This window comes from Cyrtonyx montezumae, unplaced genomic scaffold (genome assembly GCF_038088225.1).
Source record: "Cyrtonyx montezumae isolate F1298 unplaced genomic scaffold, pur_monq_1.0 scaffold_4, whole genome shotgun sequence".
Classification (NCBI taxonomy): Eukaryota; Metazoa; Chordata; class Aves; order Galliformes; family Odontophoridae; genus Cyrtonyx; species Cyrtonyx montezumae.
In genome coordinates this window covers 18,468,022-18,489,788 of record NW_027072045.1, presented here as the reverse complement: position 1 = coordinate 18,489,788, position 21,767 = coordinate 18,468,022, and the positions used below count along the sequence as shown (strand labels likewise).

General features: G+C 35.9%; 1 protein-coding gene and 1 pseudogene across 1 annotated transcript in view; both read left to right on the top strand.

Annotated features, from left to right (window-relative positions):
• The window catches only part of ADGRA1 (adhesion G protein-coupled receptor A1), a 248,280-nt gene that overhangs the window by 57,253 nt on the left and 169,260 nt on the right, over positions 1-21,767 (top strand). The gene's annotated exons all lie outside the window — the stretch shown is intronic.
• LOC136055318 (U6 spliceosomal RNA) lies at positions 16,486-16,583 on the top strand (annotated as a pseudogene).

Here is a 21,767-nt window from a genome sequence, read left to right as displayed (position 1 = left end):
TATTATTGCTGAGAATAAGGGGTTTCTAAATATTACTTTTTGAAATTATATTAGGCATTCCTATTTAATTTTATCCTACTTGACATTATAGAATTAAATCAAAGGTGACCTGTTTTACTGCTTATTCACTACTTTACTAACAATGTCAAAGAAAAAAATTAAACAATTGAAGGAGGTGCTGATAGTAACACAAAGCGTGTCAGTGGTACAGATCCCTATTCTATGTTCAACTCTTTGCTTTCTCCTCCTCTTCTCTCAGAGAAAAAGGCTATGGAAGAGCTTAGAGCATACTGCTCCTTGCAGAGGAAGGCAGCATTTTAGATAAGCTTGAAACTTATGTGTAATACACCACCCTCTGATAATCTGTCCTTGTTGTTTCTTTTGCCTGATGTTGGAGAAACAAGTAACCTTTGTTAGAAGATGTTTTTTGAAGCTAATCAGTAATTAAAACAAAGTAGCATTTATTTTACCTGAGCAAATCCATGCTTGAAGTAATGCTGGAGATGAGTCTGTTGTTGCAATAAGTTTCCATCTGTGACAAGTGCATCTGCCATCATTTGATCTGAGTGCATTTACTTAAACTGAATATGCCTAACAGTTTTACGTATGTAATACTTCTGGATTGTGGATTGGTATTTTTTTTATTTTTTTATTTTTTTATTTTTTAAATTTTTTTTTAATACTCTGAATGGTCATAAATTTGGGTACCCATTCTTGATGTGCTTGGTTGCACTTTGAATCATAAATTCCATTTTCCAGGAAAAAGCATCTAATTTACTCTCCTGTAGAACTCTTTTAAAATGTGCTTTAAGCATTATTTTTCTAACTACTTAAGAGAATTTACCCCATATTTATGTGGAATGTAATAGATAGTCTTATTAAAATGTGTTGCCACTAATGCAATTTAGAAATGCATATTATTCCTTTGTTCTGGATATTAAATTATTTGGATTATTAGTAAAATATTGTCCTTAAAAATCTTCTAAAATGCAGACTTGGTTTCCCAATGGCACATTTAGAAGGTTTAAACTTTAATCTTTCTCTGTACAAATGTGTCTTCCAAAAGATTAGTACAGATTTGTACTAATTCTGTATTTTTAATCTCTAGTGCTAATAATTTCATCAGATTTTCTGGTGGCTGTTTGACTGTTTAGGTTAAGCCAGAGGTTAACTTCTTATAGAAATTTGTTAAAAAGCAGCTCAGTTCTTTCTGAGGACAAATGGAAAATGCTTTTTGACAGGATCTAAAGAAATTGTGCAAAATAGTGATTTTTGTCCATTCCCTTCTCCTGTCTCAACGTTGCTACATTTAGATTTGAAATATTTAGACTTGGAATCTGGCAGATATTTGTCTCTGAGTTTCAGATGTAATCCTCCACAGTTTAGTAATAATCTATTTTCATTTGGCTGAATTGCAGAGTTTTAAACACTATCCCTTACATTTGTGCAAAGATTTATAAAACACTGCAGTGGATGGTTCTGCAACATTCACTTGGTACATCGTGTGTTTGTGTATGATATATCAACACAGTGAAAATTTGCAGTAAAAGTCATTCTGACAGTAACTTGTTGCACTGAGGGCTCTGGATCAAAACAAGCAGTGATGTATGTGATTGAAAGGCATTGGTAGAAAAACTGTAGCCTCATTATTTGTGAAAAAGAGTATGAAAATTGATTGCTTAGTTGTGTTTGTTGGAATAGGACATTATCAGTGGTTTAACTTGCCAATGAGTGAATATCTAAATGGTGCATAAACAAACTTAATACAAAACATTTGCGTATATAAAAAATTCTCATTGAATATCTAATATTGTATGATCACTTAAAGCATTTTCAAAGTTTCTTATTTTATTATAAGCAAATCAGATTAGATGATGACAGAAGTACCTCTGATTTTAGTAGAATGAATTAAGAAAGATTAAGTCTAGCATGCTAGAAAATAAATATTTTAGTATAGATTTGGCAGTATTTTTATTTTCTTGCTTTTTAATAGATTTTAAATGGTAATGGTTTAAAGTTAGCTAAGGTTGCACATTTTTTAAGTCTTTGACCGTGCTAGATGAAAACACGAGCATATGAATAGATTTTGCTTTTTGCTGTGGAATAGATATTAATACATGTTGTAATCACAAGAATACTTAACAAATTAAGCTTACATTAGTATACATATGTTTTACTTGTTTTCTCAAAAGTTTGGTGCTTCAGCCAGCTCAGTTGGAGTGCTTTTGTGACTGATATTTATTATAAGTGTTTAATTTAACCTATCATTCTAAATGTGACTGTAAGATGGAATATGTGTGAAAATTAATAGTCAGAATGGTAGTACCCATTGTTAATCTCTAACTAAGCCTGACACATTACTGGTGAACTACAAAAATATTCTGTCTTTAAGCCAATAAATAGTGAGATAATTACATTGGGTTATTGAGAATTTTATTGCCAAATAATTCTGGGAAATGAAAGTCAAACTGAAAACATTAAATATTTTGCTATACAGCATTAGGTTTATTGCAACAGGAAACTAAATGGAATTTGAAATCAGTGTACAGGAAGGTTGCCTATTTTATCAGGCATTTGAATGTTCTGGTTGGGGCATGCAGTTTCTTATCCATACATCTTGTCACAGTATCAAGCCATGTGACACATTAACCATCAGGTAACCATGTGTGCTCAGCCAAAGGGGAGAGATTATGATGATCTTTGCAGAAGGCAATATTGTTGAGACTATGATTAAGACCTCTGCTCTTAAGATGACCAGTGGAAAGGGTTTACAAAAAAAAAAGGTGATAAACACTGAGCAGAAGAAATGGACTATGAGATTAAATAATCAAGATGGAAGTAGGAGAGATGAAAAACAGCTTGGCAGTGCACTAATATAGGATGTGTGTTACTGTGTGATGGGATGCTGATACTAACGCAAGAAGAAGGGAGAGTACTGCTAAAAAAAAGGATATAAAAAAACATTTCTCCGAATCTATTTAAACAATGGGCGTGGTGTATTCACTTAGGTAGACATTGATTAAAAATATGCTTCTGATTCGTCTTGAAAGGCACTGAAAAGAGGATCTGGAGAAGGAGTAGATTTTCTGGTGCATTACGTGTAGGAGAAAAAAAATATATTTTAAAAGATTAATCCCTTTGGAGGGCAATCCTTACACAATTATTTGCTCTGTTGCAAAACTTTTTCTTTGTAAAACTATGTCAGATGTGTACTGATATGAAACGAATTCATCCCTCATTCCTGACACTGGATTGAGTACTGAGGGCTGTTGATGCCTGCCTGTCTTCTGCTCAAAGTCAGTGCTTTTTACCTGGTGCTGATTGCTTTCTGGCAAAACACTGGAACAATTCTGTGATTCCATAGGGCACAGGCTCTTTAGCAGGATCTGTTGTTAACAGGACCAATGGAAATGGTTTCAAACTAAAATGAGATGTAAGGAAAATGTTCCTTATGATTGAAGCACCAGTACAGGTTGCCCAGAGAGATGGTGGTGTCCATGGAGATACCCAAAGTCAAGCTGGAGGGTCTCTGGAACACCTGATGGAGCTATAGGTGTCTCTGTTCATGGCAGGGGAGGCAGACCAGGTGGTCTTTTAGGGTCCCTTCCAACTCAAACAATGATGCTAACAAGAGAAAAATAAAGGAACCTCAAAAGCCAAAGAGCTGATTTGAACAACAGAACAGAATGACAAGGGGAAGGACAGTGGAAGTGTTCCTCTTTTCCTGTGAAAATGAAGTAACAGGATAGGAGATTGGTAGTGTTAGCAGAGCTTGTGAAGCACAACCATTATGACTGCTTTTAAAGAGAAGTCTCAGCTTTTGAAATTCAACAGATGGTAGGAGAATTAGAGTAAAAACTGCATCATAAAATTGATCATAAAGGAAAAGATCTGCATGTTCTTAAACTGCAGTAGTTGTGGATAGATCCTGTTCAAGTCATCATCATCCTGCTCTGATCTACAGACATCCAAGGCAGAACTTCCTGTGTGCAGATGTCCAGTTGGATACTGGGAGGGATACATTTCTCTTCCTTAGTCCTTTATTATTTGCGTACCTTACTATTGTTTGCAGGCAAGGAGCTGTTCAGGGTGCTCCTCACAGGCAGGTAGGAGATTGGATAAAAGGGTTGTGACTGAGGGATGTGGTTTGATTCTTTGTTGGGGCAAAAAAAAAAAAAAAAAAGGCAGAAATTCAGAAGAAGAAAACGGGTGGCAGTCGTGAATATGGATTACAGCAGACACACTGATTTGTTTTTCATCTGTTCAGGCCTTTCTTAAAAAGGCAGAGTTTTGTAGTAGCTGTTTTTTGGACTGTAAAATGACGGTTTCTATTTCCTCTGGAAAGGGAATCAGTTAAAAAAACAGCAAGGTATCTCTCATCTTTTTTCCTTTTCTTTTTAAGAGTTCTGGCTATTGAACTGTAACACTGGTCACATGTGCATTAAAACTATAAAGTCCTTATGAATCTTTAATGAGGAAATGTTCATGTGTGTACAAAGTAGATGGTTTTAGCAGAGGCACCTCAGTCACTTTTAATTTTGTTTTCCTCACCAACCCCTAAATACCTCAAGGGCTCTGTTCTGCATTCCTTACACATTTTACTTGTTTGTGAAAGACTCTCATGCAAGTTGATTGAAAGACATCATCCCCCCCCTTGTCCCCCAGAAATCCCCATATGACGAAACCAAATTCTGTTTAGAGCTCATTTTGATCTCAGGAAAGAGTATAAAGAGTTTGTTTCTCTTTTGTTCCCTGAACTTTCGATATGATTTAAGGAACAGCTGAAAGAATTACTGTTACTGCAGAAAAGTGCAGAAGTGATCAGGCTAGTTAGTAATGTTGCAAGGTTTCGTTATAGGTGTGGCTATAGGTGTTACAGGAGGGAGGAAAAAGGGTGAAAGCAGGGAGCCCCTCAGGTAGTGGAATGGCTTTCAATTAGCTCTGCACTCAGCCATGGGTGCTGGCATCAATGGATCAATTCTGTGTTGGAAATAATAAAGATCAATGTCATTAAAAATAGCATGGGAGGAAAAAGCTGATCTTGCAGGAAAATCTCTCAGTGATATTAGGTGTAACTTAATGGTGAGTTAGTATATATTAATGAAAGGTTATCTTGTTTTTCAGAGCTATGTGGTGAATGCAACCAATAGCAATAGGAGTGTATAAAATCTCATTTATTCATTCATTTGCTTTGCTCAAGAATGTTGTCCCTTGCTCCGCTGTCTGCACTTCAAATAGCTGTTAATCTTAAAATATAGTTCTGTTTTTTTCTGTTTTTTTTTTTTTTGAAAGGAAACTAGATAGTGACAATGTTGAACACTTGAAACACTTTGAAATCCATGAAATGCTTTCTGTATTTTATTTTTCTGTACAAGAGTTTCTATGAAAATGTATTAACATAATAGCTCTAGTAGTGAAATGCAAAAAACAAAAACAACAAAAAAAAAACAACACTCATCTAAACCAATCATTAACTCATTTTTGCCTCTGGAAAGGACCGGAAACAGTTGTCTTTCAACTAACAAGATTGTCAAGATACTACTCTGCAGTGTTCCCTGTGTCTCAAAATGAACTGTAATGTTGGAATTGCTCTTACATTGCTAGTCTTAAAATCAGATTCTGAATTCTTTTCTGTCATAGCTGTATGCTGTTTCAAATGTAGGTTGTTAGAAGTAACGTGTATTCATATATATTCAGAGTAATACAGTGTATGAACACTGCCTTTAAATTTTCTCCTATTTCTGGTGAAGTAGGTATCTATTAAATGATAATGGGAGAAACAGACTGTGCTTATTACTGTCATCTGATTGTGTGGGGTTCAGATAGCAGTAATGAATTGCAGCCTGTCTTGTTGAACCTTCCACGAAGTGTGTTAAAGACAGGCTTTCTGTCAAGCAAAGAAAGTGAGGGTGTGCGCAAGTAACTGCTTCTGAAGCAATACTCGTCTGAGCATTTTGCTTTTTTGGTTTGGGGTCTGGAGCCACTTAAGCATTGATAACCAAGTTGGTAAAGGACCTTTGCTTTAAAAGAATGAGCATTAACAAAGTAACAAGCTTTGCTGCTTTACTTATTTGTTCATCTTGGACCGAACTATGTTATTTCTGAAATGCTGCAAATGTTTCTTTGAATGCCCCTTGGGAAAGGTTTGTGCTTTGCAGGATGAAGATTAGGTGTCGTCCAAAAATAGCTTGCAGGACTCTATGGTGAATTTGTGCTAATCTTTCACAGGCTGTCTCAGCCCTCACAACAATCTGAAAACCAGGCAGTTTAAAGATACACAACGTAATTTGCCTCCAGTGGGCTATTTAGCAGTCACTATCCTCTTCCCAGTCTAGTTGTGTATGGTACCACAGTGTGCAGAGATTAATTTCATTTCTTTAGACATTTATTTTGATTAAATGTATATAAGACTAGAATTGATAAGACTTAAAGAAATCAGTACTTTGCATGAAGTTCCAGGAAGCTTTATCTGTGAAAAGAGGATGAACACATGGAGCTCAGCATGTCACTGCACTGACCATAGCTAAACAGCATGACACCACATAGTAATGTATTATGCCAGCTGGAATTGCTGGCAGACAACTTAATTCAGCCATAGGATCGTAACGGAGGTTAATAGTTGCAACAACACCAGGCCACACAGCTGCTGCTGTCCATGGAAACCTGTCATATGTCAGTAGGGCCTTCTAAATGATTTGAAACGCCAAAGAGTTTGGTGTGTGACAGAACCTCTTGGGGTGTGATGTGCCAAGTTGTATGCAGAGTGTTTTACAAGGTATGGAAATATAACCCAGATATTTAGGGAAGGCCTATCGTTCCAAGTAGTGCAACACAAAAGAATGAGAAAGTCTTTCTTTTTGGCGAAACTTCATTTTCCTTTGCCTAGTACATTTTTGGCCACCCAGGAGATAAAGCAGATTCTGTATCAGTAATAAAAGTAGCCTCACTTACAGGTTTGAGGGTTTTTCAGAGAAATATTTATTTTTGTTGCTCTGCTAGACTGAAGGTTTTCACAGACAGTGTGTTCTGTTTTTCTCACATCATCAAATGTTTAATGTACAAGCTGTCCGCAGTGAGGATGTAAGGCTTGTGAAATTTTTCGTTATAGTGTGCTACAGTTATAATTCTAAATATTTTCAGCTCAGTGGGTGGCTTTAAATCTGATTTAGTTTTCTGTTAGTTATGAGCCACACTGCTATTGTGCTATTAATTCAGACGATATCGAGCATTTTTGTTACTGTCTTTGCAAAAAAAAAAAAAAAAAAAAAAAAAAAAAAGTATTTGGACATTTAACTGACCTAAATAGTTTCTCATCTGTGCATATGCTCATATTACAGTGGTGCTTTACAAGGTGGAAATTTAAAATAAAACTGTCTTAACAACTCATTGCTTTTTTATTTTTTTAATTTTTATTTATTTTTTATTTAAGAGTGGTTGTGGTACTCTGAATTCAAGGGAATAAGTAATCTGTGATTTCAAACACTCATTGTAGCAGGAAGTTGCATGTTTTTCTGTGCAAGCAGCTGTTCAGCTATTCACAACATTGCAAATAAATGTTTTCCAAAGTTAATCATCTAAATTTTGATTATATGAAAGCTAGAAATAATTATAATAATAATTATAATAAACAATAAAACTTCTAGTTTCGCATATTACAGCAATAACCATTATCACAGAATCATCTGACTTGGATCAGATGGCCTTTAAGGGTCCCTTCCAACTCCCCTGTGATGAATAGGGACACCTACTTCTCCAGCTTGACCTACATAATCATTATATATAGTTAGTAGAATACATTATATAGTTAATGTATAATATAGATTATACTAATTAATCTAATGTCTGTAGACAAACATGGCCTGATAGGTATCTATCTGTCTACCACTTCACAATAGAAGCAAGGTTTCCACTGACAGGGACCGCTTCACTTCTCATTGTTAACTTACAACTAAAATTCTCACAAGTATGTACAATCAAAGTGGTATAACTGTTGGGTTAATGTTTCTTTTTTTGTTGAGAATTTTCTTGGAAGGAAACTTGCTAAACATAATGCAATAAAATGTCCTTTATTTTCACTCCTAGTTTAATTTATAGTAGACACTAGGGAAGATGTTTTCTTGTAAGCAAATCCAACCTCCTGCAAAATATTCTGAAGCAGCTGTGCATCACTCAATCAAGAATGTGTTGCCTAAGTGAGGAATTTTAAATTAGTCCTTGTCAGCTATGTATGCAGTCTTGCAAAAGAATGCAGATGAGGAAGCACATGGGAATGCAGTGTGGAAAAGTATGTGAGAACCCTCTTTGTGCTCCTAGCCACCTCTTGTACCACCAAATGCACTTACCTTGGTATTGAAGTCCCAGGAGTGAAGGTGCCCAATTACAGACCAAAGGTTTTACAGTTGGAAAGTGAGAAAAATCTGCTAGTATTACTTCACATATTGTTGAAGTTACCTCTGTGTGTGTAATTTACACTTTGGGACCTTTCAGTCAGTATTCTGATACTTTACTAGTCAAATTCAATCTGGAACAAATGGAAAACAGAATCTTTCCTAAGTTAGGAAAGAGGGAGGGAAGAAGTCTTTAAGCAGAACCTCAGACCAGAACAAGCACAGGGCTGTTTTCCTATAGTCATTAACAGTGATGAATGTAACTCAGATTTGGTTTTAGTTAAAGTTGCTGAAAGATTCTTCCACACCAACCACGTTCAAACCACTGGGAAACATTATTCACTGAAGCACTATATACCACCCATTCTTTAGCTGATTAGAAAGGTTGGCTATAGCCAGAACAGAATCACATGTTCCAAATCAGAGCTGTAGTTGCCACTTAACAAATAAAAAAATCCTCTCTTACCTTTCTTTTGTGATATCTTTAAAGAAAAATGGAATAACTGAACTTCTACTATTAATAAGAATGGCTGAACTGCCAGTGTTTTTGTAATCATTTTGTTTTGTATTACTGCTAAATATAGGTCTTCCTTAATAATTCCCTCAGGGGATATTATTCTGTTAATGCACTAAAGAACACTGTGGAATTCCCATTCATTTTCATTGTTATTAATGATGTCAATCTCAAAGAATATTCCAAATATATAATTGGAAAGCTTATTGAGATGGTCTTGGTTACGTAAGTTAATATATCATTAATAGTATTTTATATAGGAAAACAGAATTTTATGCTTGTTTCCTCAAATTTGTCTTGTTATCTTGGTACTGGGGGGGGGGGGGGGGGGGGGGAGAGAAGCCAACAACTTATCCCTTAATGAAATATTTTCTTTCCTATGTTGATGTACTTTCATCCCATAAGAAAACTGTCTCTCCTTAGAAAAGAAAAAAAAAAAAGTCAGGAAGGAGAGATCGGTGATTTTAAGGGAAAGTGATTTATGTTTTTATAAAGTCTAAATGCTGCTGGGGGAGGGAGGGGGGTGGTGGTGGTAAGGCACCAAGTATTTTTGAAGCACATTTCCCAGTACTGCAATGAAATGGTGTGCCAGTGACACCATCAGCTTGTCCACTAGGGTGGGATATTATGTGTGATGGAAAGTACTTCTCATATGAGAGATATATTCTGTTTTCTGGATTTCCCAAAAGTACTACTGCAAATGAACACTATGGACATCTATGTAGATGAAAAAGATACTCGTTTCTGTCTATTTTTCTTCACTTTTTAACTGTTTTCATGGGACTTTTGTCATTTAAACTCCTGTTTCCTTATTTGAGATGCCAGTAGCGTATCTTGCTGATCTTTGAAGATGAGCTCCTTAAATATGGACAGCCATTATTTACCTATTAGCAGATTATCTGAATTCCAGGTTACTTTTGCAATGTGTATTTCTTTAGGGAGTGTAGTGTGTACATATTGCTGTATGAGCTTGGTGGAGTGTATGTCTTGTGTATGAGAACTGTTGGAATGGAACTGTTCATGGCCTGAAGCACTGATTGATCACCTGAGGCGAGCACTGAGTCAACTACAGGAGCACAGGTAAAGGCACTTCACCTGTGTAATCGGAAGGGGTGAAGTCTGGCTCCACCTCTCCCAGGCCCTATTTAAGGGCTGACTGCTACTGGGGAAGGATCTCTTGTTGGAGATCCCTCCTGTGTGGAGTTCCAGGTGAGCCTTGACCTTCGGTGACAGGTGAACCCTTCCTATATTATCGTTTGCCTTTATACTATCTAGATAATGTGTCCAAAAATATGCTATCCATCTTGTTTATGCTGTTTGGGTACAATTCATTTTGGGTCATCACCCGACAGGGTACTACTATTCAATTGGATATTCACCCTACGCTTGTGTGGTGCAATGTTTGAGCTCAGAATGCATGCTGGTTCTTTGCTGAGCCTGGGACCACTCAGCAATAGGGTAATAAACTTTAAGGGGAGTGACAGCAAAGTAAATACACCTAGGAATGAGTACAGTACTAAATGTTTGCTTTCAGTGCTTCTGAAAGCAGGAGTCCTGAGAAGGACACTGCAAAGACATCTGTGTAGCAAGGACTTGATAACTTGGTGTCACTGAGTTTCTCTGTGTTGGCCTGTGATATCTCAGTTATTATCTGAACTTTAACTTGGCGTAAACTCTGCAGTTCCCTTTGTCCCAGATTAAAGGGAATGTACTGAATTTATTGACCTGTGTTTGTCAGATGGATATTTACTGGATAGGGAATGAGGATTTACCTGTTAAAACTCATGTTTTCTTAGAGATAATTTTGCTTGATAATAAGTCTTTCATTTCTGAAGACTATTTGCTCAGGAAATCTCTAATTTGATGCTTGGTCTCAGTCACTTTTAAAATATTGCACATTTTGCCTTTATTTTTTCTTTATACAGGTTGTAATTTTCAGTGCTTTCCAAAAAGTTAGTATGCAACTTGGCAGATTTTCCTGGCTGTGAGTTAACACAGAGTCCAAGACTAGAAGTTTAAATATATGTCTTCAATACTTCCTTAATTATTTCAGCTGATATAGGCAAGGTCATTGTTAGTCTTGAATTTTCAAATGAGTTTGACTATAGTTTTTCATCAGTTAATGCAAAGCTGAGAAGAGCAAGTGGATTATTAGTTAAGGAACAGAATTAGGGTGGTTTTCTGCATGCGTTGTATATGTTCAGGCATTGGTAAATGGAGATGCATAGTTAACTATCTCTTGAAAATCTTGGGTTGGGATGTGCTTCTGTGATCAGTTTTTTTTTATAATTTGTGGTTTATTTTAAGAGGTATATTTTCTATAATTTGTCATTTAAAACTGTAAAGGGTGCAGTTGGGGAAGACAATGCAGTGGTTAGTTTATAATATCCTACTTTATGTCATTATTGTTATAAAAATTAGAGTAAACATTAACACAAACTGTAAGAATCAATCTTTTCAGTATGTAAAACTCCGTATTTTATTTTGATTTATAGCAAAATTTTTACTGAATTTGGTATATTATCTTCATTGTTACGTGACTTGGGAACTGAATAAATCTATGGGGAACTCTGGAAGTGCCAGATGTCTAAGTGAGAACAGAAAAGATGCATTGCTACAGCTATGTTATATGGCTCTATACTTTCTGGAAAACTTCAGACAAAAATCCTGTATAGATCTAAGAACTGTAGCACGTGTCCATCCAGGGAGTGTGTGCTGTGCTTTTGTTCTGTGTATGTGTAGTAAATTCAATAAGCCAATTTTCTAAGCAAATGCTGACCTCTGTACAAGGTATATAGTACTGGATACAGCATGTCCCTGAAGTGTCAGGTCTATTCTGTGCATTTGTAGACATCTGAAAACTTTGGACAAATGAATATTCTGGGCTGTGCTGTTATCAGGCTAAAATAATTAGTAATGTTTTTTCTTAGCTTTCTGTTTTCCTCTTTTCTATCAATTTAATGTAATTTTTAACAATGTTTTCTGTACTCTGAGTCAGTGGGAGATGTATTTTGTGGAAACAACCCTAAGATGTGGCAGTGAATCTCATGTATGGGTTGTGAGGACAACTATCATTATGCTTATAGCAGACTTTTTATTTATTATTTTTTCAGCAGCTACTCATTACTTACAATAACTTGATGACTTTTAATTATTTCTTGAGGTGTTGTTGATGTCACATTTTCCATTGTCTGGCAAATTTTAGATATGTGGGCAGGAAATTGTATATACATAGAAAATTAAGGTAAGGAAGAAAAACCTTTGAGGGAAATAATACTGGATGGCATGTGATATGGAAAATATGACAAATGATTTTCCTGACCAATTTGTATTTCCTGACCTTTATCACCTGATGTCAGCTTTGTATCTGATTTCCCTCATAATGTCAGATATAAATTCATGATTCTGTATAGCAACATAGAACACTATATGCTGTAAAATTGCCATTTTTTGACTGGTTCAGACTTCTCTCATCTCACTGATTTAACTTATGAATAGTTGGCAAGCTGAAGCAGCCTAGGTATTTTTTTTTTTACCTTGTCATACAGAAAGTTTTGCTGCTTTAAACAAATGGAGTGGCTGTGGCTGTTTGCCCTACATGCATCCTTCCAGATGGGATTGCTTGTTTTCTGCATTTCAGCTTTTATACCTTGCAGCATCTTTTACTTCAGGTGATATGAAGGTGTATACTCTTAAGCCGTTTATACAGCTTTCTTTCTTTTTGTTGCTTTTTAAAACCTAACTGAAAATTAAATACAAACTTTCCTCCTTCCAAAGATTTGACATATACATCTCAGAAGTAGAAATTTGCCTTTATTATTTAATAAACTAAAAAATTTGAAATATTTTTTTTCTTTCTGTTAAAACTGCTGAGATAAAAAGGTCAAGATGGAGGGCAGAGTTGTTTCCTGCTCTTGACTAGCACAGATGTCTGGTCTTGTCTAAGTTATGTTCAGCTGCAGCTGGAGCTGATGGTGAAACCTCTACCACTGTAGTCTTTTGATTAACAGTTATACTAGAATCCTAAATGTGTTGGTTAACTCTGTGCCCTGTGCAAGTTTTCAGAGGACCAAATAAACGTTTTATCATCTAAAAATGATGTGGACCTTTTATAACAAAAAATAATCTCACTGTTAATATATACATGAATAGAGAAGATTCCAATGTCCATCTAAGTAAAGAAACAGAGTGGAATTAGAAAACAGTAACAAAGTTTATAAGTATCTATAACAGGGTGAAAGGTATATCAGGATACCTGTGACAATACCAGACAATACATGAGAGGTATATTAAAAGTTTTAGGCCATATCTTTTATTGATTTAAATGTACTTATAAAAATACTTAGTATCACTACTTTGTATTTTATTTTAATTATTATTTTGATGTGTGGAATTTGATCCTATTAAAAAAGAAAAGCCAAAAAACAAAAACCAAACAAGTCTGGTATCTGTGACTAAAAGTAGTGCCTAAAGGTAACAATTCATTTGGAACTCAGCTAATGTGATTAAGGCATGAAAATACATTCTCAAATTATCTTCTTTGCTAAGTAATAGGCATGGCATGATTAAATGGAAAAAAGTAAGAACATCTGTGCAAATTTCAGAGGTCTGCAGGGTGTAACCCTCTCTTTTATGCAAGTCTACAAAAATGCCTGGAACCACAATGCTTTAAATACTTTTGGTACTTTTTGGTAGTTTCACTGTGGAAGCATCCACTTAGTATTCAATAGATATGTTTCAAACTCGCTGTGTATGTTTTTAGTTCTCAATTCTAGAGCAGCCAGGTGAGCTCTTTAAGTAAAATCAAGAAATATTCCACGAGTAGTTGCATATGCATAGACCTATTCTGTTTGTTTTATAGTGTAGACTGCTGTTTCAAGCCCTTGGTTCTTGGAATTGCTGTAGGGTGTACAGTTCACTTTGGCTGTTACTCATCTTAGATGACTCAGATGTACAGCACTATCGTGTAATATTCTGGAAAAGGAGTCCAAGCTTTAAACTGTGCTTCCCTAGCCTGAACCACTAAAGGGAGCAGTTGAGTAAACCAGGTACTAGTCCTGACATGTTCCTTATCTGTTGCTTGCTAAGACTTCAGACATGGTAGAATTACTGTTTATAGTGCCTGACTTAAGATTGCTGAGCTTATCCAGCCAAGATGTTGGCAATGAAAACATTTTGACGTAGTACTCTCTTGTCAATCAACATGTAACCCTTAGTCTGTCATACCAAGCTGAAGTTCAAAATCTGTTGTGATGTTCCTGGACCACCTAAGTTTGAAGAAAATTAACAATTTTATATATATCTGGAAATAGCTGGCGGTAGTGAGGTCAAAGTGGACAATGCAGGGAAGAGTCATAAAGTTCTATGTGGTAAAGAAAATTACTGGCTTTCTTTTGCTCTCTGCTTCCTCAGAGAGCGCTGTCAGTGAAGGAATTCACCATGTACCATTTAAAGGGTTTATTGATTAAAAAAGTAGACTGAGTCTCTTTTACTTCCCTGCATGGCTTACTAAAAAGAAACAATGAAAATTGCCTTTTGTGCCAGTAGCTTTATTTTAATAGGTTCGATTTAATCGATGTGAGATTGGATTCAGTTAATGATGATGGTCTTTCACTCTCAGATGAGAGCCCATAATTGTCTATGAAAGACCATAATATAAAATCTAGTGTGTTTCTACTGCTCTCCTATTATGATAAAGTATGTGCAATTGACCAAATTTTATATTTAGTTGTATATAGTGGGATTATTATTTGATTTTCTGAAAAAAAAAAAATCAATACTTGGAAAATAAAAGGTCATGTTGTCTCTTTATAAGTTTGATTAACTGGCCTCTAGCAGTTTTTTCCTAGACTTTGCTGCTGCAGGATGGAAGCACTGAAGCTTGTTATTTCCACTAGAAATGTGAATTTAACGAGGAGCATTTCTTGCCCTTTAATTTCTGTAATGAACTTCTTTGCTTCTCTTTTTAGGTCACAGGAGTAACTGTTACGGGGCTGATGTTTAAATAGATAATATTTGTGCATTTAGAAACAAATATACAAATGTCTGTGAAAATGATGACCAATGGGATTAGGAGCAAACAGTAGTTTTGCACAAATGAAATCCTGGAGTGCTGCTGTACTGTAGTCTCTGGTTGTTCTCCTTGATCATCGTATGTATTAGGTAAGGATAAATTGTTGCCAAACTGCGTAAGATTGTCATGTAAGAGCATCAAAAAGGAGACATTAATTCAAAGAGATTTCCATCCTACTAACTTTGTCTTATCTTTTTCAAGTACGAGAACTTTTTCATTTTGTGAGGCTTGAACATATGAATCTGAACACACTTTAAGAGAAAAAAGCTTGTTCAAAACCCAAATTTAAGAGTATTTAAGAGTTGAATGTGGTAGCCATTGCGTTTACCTCCAGCTTCTCTGTGTAAAAATATGTAAGATATTTCAGAAGTGAAAATACATAAGTTTACAAATTACAATATTCATAAAATATTTTTCAATAGAGATAGCTAAGACAAATGGTCTTGTTGAACTGTATTTTCAAAATACTAATTAATAGTTTTTCATCTAAAATGATTAGAAGTCTATACGTTTATTTATTTCCTATTTTAGTTGTTTCACTTATATTCGGTAGTGTATTCTAATTATTTTTGTTAGTGCTTTCTTAATGAGATATGCAGGTGGTTTGAGGATCTCCATCCAACGATTATTTTTCTCCCCATTTTTATCCAAAATGTTAGACCACATTTATAGTTTCATCTGTTTGCAATGAAATCTTAGCAGGTTTCAAACAAAATCTACAAATGACAGATTTTGTAACTAATTCCTTTGAAGACCTAAAATTCAGAGGCTTACTTAGATACTTAGTCTTACAGAGAGATGATGTTCATTCAATTGCTACGGGATCTGCTGCAGCAGTTTGTTTGCCACATACTTCGCATTAGGGGGAAAAAAAGGAGGAAAAAAAAAAGGAATAAAATCTTCCTCAGATCTTTCTGTTTTTAGAGCTACTGTTCTGCATGACAAGAGGCAGTTCATGACTTTTATACCAGTTTTTGGTTGAGTACAATTCAGGAAGTCAGGAAGTGCTGTTGAATGCATCAGTGATGTATTGTGACAAACTTATTTTTTACCTGGATCAAGAGTTGTTTAATTCTATAATGGCAAACTTCAGTGTCGGGAAAAGTCCACAAGAAAGGTACCAAATATGTGGCTGAGAAGGATATTTGGATGCTTGGTGACAGCTGAGATTTTACATATTGAAAATAGGTGTGAGTTTCCTAAACTAGAATGTAGAACAGCATCACAATCACTGTCTTTGGGAAAAGCTGTGGATTACATGTTGTAAATGGGGAAACTATATTCCCCTTTGCCTAGAGTGAGTGTCATGGTTTTATGATTTTTGGTACTGGTATTCCACATCATAACATCATGTAGTGCATTTAGAGTTAAAGAGTTAATGCTCTAGCTCTGTTCTGGGTATACCTGACCGGGAATCGAACCCGGGTCGCGGCCGTGCAAGCACCGGCTCCTAACCACTACACCACAGCATTAACTCTTTAACTCTAAATGCACTACATGATGTTATGATGTGGAATACCAGTACCAAAAATCATAAAACCATGACATTAGATTAGCATGGCCCCTGCGCAAGGATGACACGCAAATTCGTGAAGCGTTCCATATTTTAACTCTAAATGCACTACATGATGTTATGATGTGGAATACCAGTACCAAAAATCATAAAACCATGACAGTGAGGGAGAAGTTTATTTAATGAAATAGTGGTATAATTTCTGATTAACCAAAGCGTGCACTGTGAGAGAGTAGACTTCAGAAGAATTTCACAGAATCATTTAGGCTGGAAAATATCTGTAAGAGCATTCAGTCCAAGTGTCCACCTACCACCAATACTGCCCAGTAACCATGTCCTCAGTGCCATTTATCCACATTTCATAAACACTTCCAGATATGGTAACTCTACAGCTTCCTTGAGCAACCTGTGCCAATGAATCACCACTCTTTCTGAGGATAAATGTTTATATCCAACCTGAACTTCCTCCCTTGCAGCTGGAGGCTCTTCCCTCTTCATGCAATCGGGAAGAACCAGATATGAATTCTGTGTTTTATTCACCTTTCACTATCATTGAAATTCACAAGTTGTTTTCATCCAAAAAATTGTCAGCATTGCTTTTGGTAGCTCATACTGGCATGTTGCAAAAAAAAAAAAAAAAATCCTTCTTCAAAATTGGTGCAGCCTCCCCCCTTACATATGAACTTGGTACTCAAAAGTTGGAGAGGTTCTTCATGGAGCTTCTCATAAGGTTTGATGTGACCATTTCAGTGCATCAGTGTTATTCTCATCCTCTGTTCTTGCTCGTGTGTTTCCGAATGCTAGTTACTTCTTTTTGAAGTACGAGAACTTTTTCATTTTGTGAGGCTTGAACATATGAATCTGAACACACTTTAAGAGAAAAAAAATGGGAAAAGTCATATGGGAAAAGTTACAGTGACCTCCCATTGCATCTGCCATCTCTGTTTCACCATGTCAGCATGCTCTCTGCATAATCCCTGTATGAGGGCATGCTGCTGTCTGCTCTGAATGACTAAATGATGATGAAATACATGTGGTTCATCCAGCTCAAAGCTGGGAGAGTACACAAGGGAGGCATCCCTCAGTATCCATTCCTCGTAAGCGCTTATTGTGTCCACTACTGGCCGCAGCTGAATTCAGGATTCTTGGCTGGATGGATTTCTAGTCTTGTCCTGTCTGTGAATTCTTGTACTCCTATTGTGCAGGAACCCAAAGTGCTTCACTTGAGGCTCTGAGTGCAGCCAGGCATTTAAAGCCTCAGCACTTGCCTTCATAGTTTTGAACCCACAGAGTCCTGGAAAAGCAGCATGACGCTCACTGACAAATCTAATAATATCTTTCAGAAAACTGGGACCAATGTGCCAAGTGCTATAAATGCACTGTAAATACAAGGTTCCAACTACTCTGTCCACCTCTTTTGGTTTTGCAAATGTTACTGTTGCTCATGAGGAGAATGAAAATGAATGAAAATACAATAAAACAAATTGCAGCTGTAAAGAAGCACACTCATCTAGGACCAGAAGGCTTGAATTTTCAAAATAGAAATACAAACAAATGATCTCTAATGATAAACTATGCAAAAATAATAGCAGCATTTTAGATGCTTTCTTTTTTCTGTGTGGAGTTGAATATTTCTTTTTTTTTCTAATGTTGAAATGAGCAGTTATCAGGTTTAATTCGGTGTTTTAAATGCAGTTGACTGTTCATTTCTGTCTCAGTTCATAGAAAACTCATGCATCGTTAATGTGCAATATTCATGCACTTGGAAGGATGCGTTCTACACTTTTCCAGCAGAAAGTAGGCTCTTTAGTATGTACAATATGTTCATTAAATACCTTTCTGTGTTTATACAAGTGCTCATATCTCTATTATTAATTCAAGCAGAAACTAATACAAAATGTGGTGCATCTGCTGTAGCACGTAAAAGCAACTAAGTGGAGTGGGGAGGAGGAACGCCACCAGACCTTAAGAGAAGGTCATTCTGCTCACTTAAGAAGAATTATGATGCATGATTTTTTTCAGTATTTGGAATGCCATTTAATTTCTGATGGATATTGGGTGACATGAAGTCCTGTGTTTATTTTCAAAAACTGGAGCAGGGGTATTTTCTCATTCAAAATTGAAGGGTTTTATATAAAAACATTAATGGCACTTAGTCAAGTGGGAAGGATAAAGATTTGAGAGACAAGTGGTAGCTGGACCTGCAGAAGATTGCTGGGGCTTTCAGCTGTAACTGACTTGGAGATGTTTCTGGTTGAACTAGTTCAGTGCAGAAAGCATTTAGCTATAAATGCAAAGAGAGAAAGTTTTGTCAATTAAAACCAATGAGGCGTTTGACTAAGATCAAGGAAGTGCCAGATTCAAGTGTTTGCTCCACGCAGGTCAGCCCCTCCCTGTCCCATGTCTTCCTACCTGGTGACCTCTTAGCTTTTCTCCCTCTCTCCTGTTTCTTTCCAAGAACGCTGAGTAATTGACTTACCTAGTATTAAAAGGGAAAACAATAGTAAGCTGTTGCATACCAAAGGGTGCAGGGATCACGTGCAGCTAACCTCTCACCACAGGATCCTGCTCTTGATAAAGCTTTTGTACTGCATGTATGAGACAGTGTTAAGATTCTTCTTGATGAAGGGGATCTGTGTGGCAATTCATGGTACAGCAATTGATATAGGCATTAAACCATTAAACTGTCACAATGTCTTGAGCACTGATTTATTTGTTTATTTTTGAGGGGATACAATCAGGTAAATTGAGAAACTCGTATAAATGCAGCCTTAAAATAACACTCATTTTTGCTATTCCATTATGTATTTCTGCTGTCAACAGTTTATTTTTTTTAATGCGAGTTTCTTAAGTTTGGAAGAAGTTTTCTAAATCCTGATACTTTAATGGAGGCTATAGATGAAATATAATCCTCATCTATTCATAACCAGTCAAAAATAAACAATTTTTTCAAGCCATTAGAGCATAGAGAGTAAAAGTTCATGAACCAATCATTTGGGGCTTTTGGCAGACCATACGGAACGTTTCTAACAGCTATTTATAAGGTCCTAATGTGTTTATTTTCACAATAAATCTGACTTATTGCTGAATGTGTTGGTTTCATAGTAAAATAAACACTGAAGATTACAAACATAACCTTTTGTAAAGTCTCCTGAAAGCCCAAGGCCTAATTTAATAAATGTGATGTACTCTATATTGCCTGGGAAATGCATGCCAACTCTGATGGAGGGGGAAAAAAAAAAACACTGCAGCCCAAGCCCTTTAAATTACAAAATGATTTATCACCAAGTTTGCATTATGTCTGTGCCATTTGTCTTGTAAAAAATAAAATAATAGATTCATAGACGTAAGAACTATCCAAGAGGTAAATGAGAGATTTGCTTAGCCTAATTCAGTGTTTTACTAACAGAGTTGCACGTATTTAAGCAGTTTTAAAGTGCTCAGAACTCATTTATGTTATGGCTCATAGTTTTTTTATTAGAGTTATTTAAGTCATTATACCCTAAATCTGAACGTTTGTATAATTTCTCCAAAATTTCACCCCTTGCAAGCAGCAGACACTAGTATTTTACTAAAGCTGGTGGCAATGTTATCCGTGCTGTTGAGTCAGGATTTCAGCTCAGATATGTCACACTATTATCAAATCCTAAATTAAAGGAAATTAAAGCATAAGCCCATAAAAGAACTTCCTTGTTTTATACTGCGCCCTCTGAAATCCTGTCTGATGTATATGTAAATGTCCTCATTAGGCGTGTATTTCCTAATTCTTCTGGTAAATCCTACCAAGCTCTTGACCTCAATGATACGTTTCAGTAATGAGACAGTAGGTTAATTACATATTGTGTTAAAGTACTTTCTCTGACAGCTTTAAATGTATTGCCTTTGAACTTCATTAGATACTTCCTTGTTCTTGTAGTATTAAAATGTATCACTAGCAACTATCAAATAGACTTTTCTCTTCATTTCATTGTTTTACTTGTCCATTACTAAACATAATTAATCTTTTCTTCTTCATAGTGAAGCCTCTTTGTGATTCTACCAAAAGCTTTAGTTTTCACATAATGAAAAAATTGCTTTATGTAAGTTTTATTATACTTCTCGTATCTTCAGTTGCATGAATGGGAAACAAACCTGTCTATGATTTGCTTCAGTGCTGAGTATCCAGTGTCAGATAGACTACTTTATATAACATAGCATTGTTTCAATATATCGTTTATTTTCAAAAGAATTTGAATCATGGCCACAGAGTGTTCTTTATGCATGTGCTTTGTTTTCAGATAGAAGCCTGTAGGATCTCAAACAATTAAAAAGAAGTTGTCATTCCAGTTGCTGAAATGCTGGTGCTTTGGGGATAGTTTGGGAATGGCTCCAAGGGACATGCCTGGGAGGGTGGACCTAGATAGCAGATTGTTTTTAGGAAAACATCCGTTGTCTGAGTGATTTTATGTAAAAGAAGAAATATGCCATTGTAATTTAAGAATGCTTTGTATTTTTGGAAATGTTTAAAATTTCCAAAAAATAAACAATCTGGATTAAGAATCTTAATACACTATACAGTAGATGTCTGTTTCCTGGGTAATGCTGTGGACATTTATAAATACCAGAAGTGCTGTTCTATGCCAGGTTCTTCTTATTTTTGGGAAAGGGACAGGCATTTTCTGCTATTTGGAAAGCTGCAAATTTCTGATGCTTCCTCCAGTAATTACTGTCTTTTAGAACTTCTGTGAATATTTTGTTTTCCCAGTGAATACTGTAAGCCATGTTTAATTAATTCTGAGAAAAGATGGCTATAGCAATAAACAAGCACAGCACATTCTCCATTTTTCTGAAAGTGATTAAGACATTGCTGGCAAGTATTTGTGCTGTGGTAGCCTATAAATCTTGTACAGACCTTTAAGTACTGGTGTCATAAGTACATTACCTAAGAAAGAAGAAGCAGATTGGTTGGGAAGGAAATTTTTAGTTGAGTCAGTACTATGAAGAGTTTGTGCCCAGCCAAATGTTCACTGTTTATAGAAGTAGCTTAAATTGAACACAACCCCATCAAAGCAATCTGAGTAGTTGTTGTTTGTTTAAATCTTGTTTTATTTAAGTTTTCTTTCAGCTGCTACTTCGTATTCCTGTTGTATTTCAAATAGTTTTATGGCAGTAATTTCTTTGACTTTATTCTGGTCTCACAGAGGTCAATGCCAAAACTCTTATGAATATTGTTCTGATCTCTTTGAGGCAGGGACTGTAACATCTGTGTCTGATCCTGCAAGTGACTGTATATGGGTGAAC